This window comes from Zea mays, chromosome 4 (genome assembly GCF_902167145.1).
Source record: "Zea mays cultivar B73 chromosome 4, Zm-B73-REFERENCE-NAM-5.0, whole genome shotgun sequence".
Taxonomy (NCBI): Eukaryota; Viridiplantae; Streptophyta; class Magnoliopsida; order Poales; family Poaceae; genus Zea; species Zea mays.
The window spans coordinates 129,343,411-129,350,428 of record NC_050099.1 but is presented as its reverse complement, the minus strand read 5'-3'; positions in this window follow the sequence as shown (position 1 = coordinate 129,350,428).

Genomic DNA, 7,018 nt, shown 5'->3' with positions numbered 1-7,018 from the left:
AATTGGCTTCATCGTTTTCTTTCTTGTCTTGGGTTCGTTCAGTTATTAATTCACCCCCATGTCGCATGTATAGGTCGGCAAAAAAAAAGATTTTGTCTTTGGGTTCTTTCTTATTGCATTTTACGCTTCCACTAAAAAGCAAGTACCACATTCGTCGTTTTAAAACAGATCATTGATTAACGCTAAAATTCGTATCCATTTACGCTATTTCGGACCACGTCTTACGCTTAAATCCACCTGACCTAGAACCCGAGCACGAACGGAGCGCGATTTTCACGCCGTAATTTAGGCCACATACGTGGTTACGAAATAGATTGATGATGTACGATAAAATTTATACCCATTTACGCTGTTTGGTTCACGTTTTACGCTGAAATTTGACCAAGCCAAAATCCGTGCATGATCGAACGTGATCAATTTTCACGCTGTAATTTTCGGACCCATTCGCTGTTACAAAACAGATATATGATTTACGCTAAATTTCGTACTCATTTACGTTGTTTTAGCTCACGTTTTACGCTGGAATCTGCCCGAGCAGAACCCGCGAACTGCGGCTGTAAATTAAAATTTATTTCCTTCTACTAATGCTCTCAAACCGTAACTGTCCCTTTATTTACGCGATTATGCAGCACGTCTTTCCTTATATCAAACCGGTCAAGATTTATATAATGCATGGTTTATGTTATCATGTTACACATCGTTATGCAGTCGTAAACGGTTTATTTATGCATCGTTATGCAGTTGTTAACCGCCGCCAATATCACAGATACGAACGTGGACAAGCGACTGTAAATGAGAATTTGTTTCCTCCCGTAACTGTGCCTTTATTTACGCGAACGTGGGGCACGTCTTTCCTTATCTCAAACCGGTGGATATTTAAATGTTGCATGATTTACGCTATCATGTTACACAGCGTCATGCAGTCGTAAGCGGTGTACACATGGTAATATTCGTTCCCGTGATTCGTGGCCCAAAAGATTCCTTCTATGCATGATTTATGCACATTTCTACATATATTTATGCATGCGTATATTGCCTGTCACGTCTCATCCAGGATTCGTGGCTATCATATACATGGATGACGCGTGCTGGCGTACAGTGGACCGACCGCGACCTGGTTAGCGTCCTGGCTGGGGCTTCCCCCACTAACGGAAGCCCAGGGCTTCCATTACCTCTTCCCTATATATATATATATGTATGTATTTAGAGCCTAGGCTTTATTTAGCTACAATAAGCCCCAGCCAAATACGAACGCACGTGCACTCACAGCCGACCGGACTTTTCAGATTCCATGTATAATGACGTGCTGCCGCCATTAGCTCCTCTTTCTTCTCCCGGTCTCAGTTTCCATAACCGCCTACACTACTGCAAAACCCCAACCCTCTCCGCGCGACTCCAGGTCTCTCCGCCGACTCCGCCCTCTCCGACGACTCCGCTCCATCTGCCGCTCGCAGTCGACCCAGGCGCAATCGGTGATAGAGCGGCGCCTCGTTGTCGACCCCAATCCGAGTTCCTCTATCCTCGCTGCCGCAACTTGAGACGAGAGACCAGACCGGAGAAAACCCCAGTTTCTCCATCGACACGACTGCTTCCACGTTCTCTGCCGTCGCTCCACATTCTCCGCCGTCAACGGGTGTCGCTCCAACGGGTAGCCCTTCCCCAACCATCTACGGTGTGTTCTTCCGAACCCTAGCTTGCCGCATTACCTGGGATCGTCGTCGACCGTCAACAAAGTTAGCAAACCCTAAAAAGGTAAATCGATCTCCTGAAGTACAAATGTGTTGTTTTTTTGTTCATACTGCATTTTAAGGATTACGGCAGGTGACAAATATTTATGTAGTTGCATTAATACATTTACGCACATTTACACAGGTGGTTACACAATATGAATATATAACTATATTCTTCATACAGGGTTGTCATAGATTACGGTGGATACAGTGGAAACTGTATCGATATTTATGAATCTTTCACAGAGGGGAAGTGTCTTGAGAATGTCTTCATGCAGTGCTTCATTGAGTGTGTTCGTGATGATTCCAAAAATCATAGTCGAACCATGACTTCTAACAGATTAGTACTTGATGTCAATGTTGGGGTAGGTTCTTCTTCACAGTTATTGTAATTATTCACAGAATATACTTATACACTCTCTATGTTGTTTCTAAGCTCTGCTAAATTTTGAAGAACAGGAACGTCATAGTAAGAATCCTCAGCCGTTTGATCAAAATGTGTTACAGAATTGCTTACATAACACACTGCCTTCGTTGGTAAATCTGGATAAATGCAAGTCGGTAAGCCTCAGTAACCTTTTGTTCACAGGTTCATTAGTATATTAACTGTACCTTTTACTCATCATGGCATTGTAATAGCAACATGTAACTTATGCTTAGTAGGGGACATTGGACACTGTATGTAATCAACCTACAGCATAAGTGTATACACATTTTAGATTTGAATCTGTATGGTATAGAACTCGGTGGCACCACATGAAAGGACTACCATTATGACCCAATCTATTTAGGTGGAAGGAAATTCCCATGGGCTAGGGTTATAATGAGTAGGTTGAGCAAAGCGTTACAACATGTTTGCCCCAATGCATCCTTCCCCAAATTTGGTAACTTTCCAATGGATATGCCATCAAATTGCCCAACAATGAGAACAGGATCAAACGACTGTGGCTTTTATGTAATGAGTTACATGAAGTATTATGATCACAATTCAGGTGTCATCACTTCTTACACTCAACCAGTAAGTGATTATGCTAAATATTTATCTTCCGGTTGCCATCGCTGTACATGTTAGCTATATACTTGTATAATTAATGCTATGCTTGTATTGCAGGACAATTCTCGAGACCTACGTGCTCATGCCCTATATCATCTCACATTCCATCGCATGAACAAGGTGCTGCCACTTCCAATAAAGATCCAGGGATTTATGTTTGCGCGCTAGTAGTTAACTATGTGTCAGAACTAAATAATGGTGCGGGCCATGTATCGTACTATGGTATTTTGGTCATGCTTGTTAGTTAACAATGTTAGGAAGCTTCCTTACATGTGATGTTTAGAACAGTTGTTATGCTACCTGGTATTAGGTTGTTACGCAGGTACTTTTGTGAACATTAGTTGGTCGGATACTTCTGATTAGGCTGCGACGATGCTTTTATGTCTTGTGAACAGCAGATGTTTTTACGTTAGTGGGCTTAAATATGATCTTTTAGATGTTATGAAGTTCTTCTTTTTGTTAATTGCCTACATTATTTATGCATACCACATTTCTTAATATTATGACCAATTCATTTAAGGTTATACTTTTGGTTAATATGTCTATAAAATTATTGGTATCCCGATCATTTTTATACTCTTTGTTATTCTGTTATTCACGATGCATATTGCTCATTCATCACATTTCTGGTCATATAGTTTATGTATTATACGATTATCATACATGTTATATACGATGTTTTATTAGTATCAATTATGCAACATTAGTAAGGAATATACGCTATATTTAATAGATTTCAACAACCAACTGTACATAAATCATTTGTGACACATGCAATGTTTATTGCAAAAAAGAATTATTCGTATCACATACAACATACTAATCACTGCCTGACTCACTGTTATCGAAATCAATTGCGTGTTTTTTGATGTTGTTGTCTCATTCCAGTGAGGAGTGTTACTTCCAACCATGTTCTTAGATCCAGGAGGTCGTCCTCTCTTACGTCCAGCAAGGCTAGTCAACCGTAATCTATTCTCCTCCAATGACAAACATGTCCTACTGTTGTGACCATCAGCAATTCTACACTTCTGGCATTTCCTGTTCATTTTCTTTGTACCTTTTGCTCCCAATTTAATAACCTTTTGTTCACTCCCCTTTATTGTTCTTCCTTTGGGTTTTGAGTTATTTGGTCTTGCCAAGCTTATCTCATCGACTGCAAAATCCAGTTTCTGCAATTCAAAAGTATATATTTTTTCAGCACATAATATTATGCAGTCCCACATTCAGTCTAATACCATTATTACCTTTCTGGCATGATCATTTTGTTCATGGTCACCACTCTCATTCATATCCGCGTGATCCTGCAAATTAACTTGTACCCGCCAACACATTTTAAAGCTCAATCATAAGCCAATAACACAAACCAATAAATCATTTGTATGTACAACCGCAAATCAATATAGTTGTTAAAGTTATTACCTCTTCAAATGAACGTATCAGTATAGGTATTTGAACATTGTCCAAACCCCCTTCAAGTATATTAGATACGTCTTGAATTTCCCGAAAAATTTGTTCAAAGCTCAGTATACATCAGTTACAAATAAACATACACAACAATATAATCAAAACCTTGTTATTCCTTTCACCCAATTCACCATCTCTTTCGACGTCTCTATTGTCTTCATCATCGTCCTGAAATTTTATTGTTTTATACCTCATCAATGTATTAGGATGAATAATATGTTAATAATATATACATTAAAACATCACATACCTGTATACCATCTCCCCCACTAGTTCCACAAGTCTCCTTAACTTCTATGTCTGTCTCCAAACACGAAAGTACCTCGAGAAGCTCATCCATTACTGCTAGGGCTCTATCATTACCTGCCTTTGATAAACTAGCATGATGCACTACTTTCATTGCTTTTTTTGCAACATCTTCTGTCTATATGATTTTGTTCCTCCATCCTTTCCCTTCAAATTCCTATCATCTCTTGAAAACGGAACATCTTGCCTTGCTGAGTAGGTGTATCTTTGTAAAATGTATTCCTTAGGTATCCTTTCAATCTGAAGATGCATAAACGTGCGTAGTACATGTACACAGAATAGCCCTATAAAAACAATAACGATCATAAGAATTTTTTATATGTTTTTAATATTAAGGTATATAATTACTATTTCGTAATCCATACTTGTATGTTCCCAATGTTTGCATTCACATGTATACTTTCCTGTCTCTTCATCAGCTGTCACTTTGAATTGGTGTTGTCCCCACTCAATTTTATTCGATCTTGTTATATGTTGCACTACCCAATCATTTGCACCCCCTTCTTGATCATGCATTATCTTGAATGCAGTTGCATATTTCAAAGACTCCTGGAATTTATTCATCACAGCCCTTGTGTATGCTCTTGCAACCCTTATCTCAAACATATATAGCGTGTTTGTTTCCTTTTGACCTTGTGTCGTATATAATTCAAATTAGATGACACTTATATTAAGGTATAAATATACTTCATAACAATTTGTCCTCACCATGCTTCCCACTGCTTCTTTTGACTCTTTCATCTTTCTACTGTGTAGAAGCTCCATCATTTGCTTGGTGAATTGATGAAGCGGAGTGTTTGCATCGACATGTGAACTTTTCACAAGCTTGTTCATGCTTTCGCTACGCTGCGTAGACAACATTAGCCCACAATAATGATTCTTGAAAAAGGCAGGCACCCAATCCTTACGTATTCCATACATCTTGTTGAGAGTAATGTTATCGTGCAGATGGAAATCTTTAAGTAGCATTGACCATGCAGTCTCAAACTCCAACTCAGTCAAAGGATGATGTATTATAGATTGGAACATTGTCCTAAAGTCTATTTCCTCAAACCTTGCATACAACTCGTTTAGAAAAGGCATATGCCTATTTTGCACATGCCATAGACACAACCGATGTATTGTGTGTGGGAAAACCCTCTCGAGTGCTACTGGCATTGCAGGATCTTGATCTGCATTCATAGATGTCAAAGTTGTATGAATCTTATTCCATGTTAGAAAGAAAATAAAATCAAATTTAAGACATATTTTATGTATATACATTTCCTTCATTATTATCAGTCGTACTTGTCAGCATCACTCGTGGCCCTTCGTTTCCCATGCATGTTTTGAAGGCGTTGAATACCCATTCAAATGTATCAACAGTTTCATCCCCCAATAATGCGAAAGCAAATATGGTGCAATGGAGGTGGTGATTCGAACCAACAAACATACCTAGTGGTTTTTCATACAGATTAGTCTTATGTGTTGTGTCAAATGTAACTGCATCAGCAAAATCCATATAGTCCCCTTGCTGGCTTGCATGTGACCAAAATATGCTCAAAATCTTTCCTTTTTTATCCAATTGGAAGTCAGAGAAAAATTGTGGATTATCCTTTTTGCATGATGCAAAACAAGATAGTAGCTTAGCCACATCATTTGCATTTCTCTCTCGTTGCTTTGCCTTTTTCCTGAAATTATTGTCAATATTTAGCATTGGGCGAAACCAACATTTATGCAAATTTCAATTCTGAATTAGAATCTAAAACTATTATAAACTTACAGGTTATACATGTCCTGTGCTGTTACAGGCACACTCTTAGGACCACCGTGCATTTCTAAAACATAATCCATAATACAATGTTGCGGGATTCAACTTTCTTGCATTGAACTTATGAACTCCATGTATTCAGGATCATGCGTCTTGTTGCATTGTAATTGATTCTTTTCTGTATCCTTCTTAAAAAATTCATGATTATGATCCAAGTGCAACAGATCAATACGCACTGATATAACTGTCTCTTTGGCATCATCATAATTTTTTTAAGTTTCATACCGTCCTTGCATTGTGTCCGCTTCGAGCTGGTATTATGTACCTTTGGGTTTGATATTCCCCTTACTGAACTCTTTCCTTCCATCGAGCAAGTCAACCACTTACAATTTTTCCGTTCCCTATACTTTTTCAATGGGAAGCCAACTTCATATGCATACCTACTATAAAATTGATATGCTTCATCCACACCACTGAATGTCATACCAACTTTAGGTACCAACCTCGGATCAATTGTAACTTCCTGTGCAAATAAATAAAATATATATTTATGTACATATATCCATAACATGTATGTTGTATGGTGTCCTACATAATTTTCCATCGTATGCACAATATAACATTTCATACCATCTAGTTGCATTCCATCGTATACAATTTAATCTACAATACTGAAAATCCAAATCAGTTATATAGTACTTACATGTCTCTGCA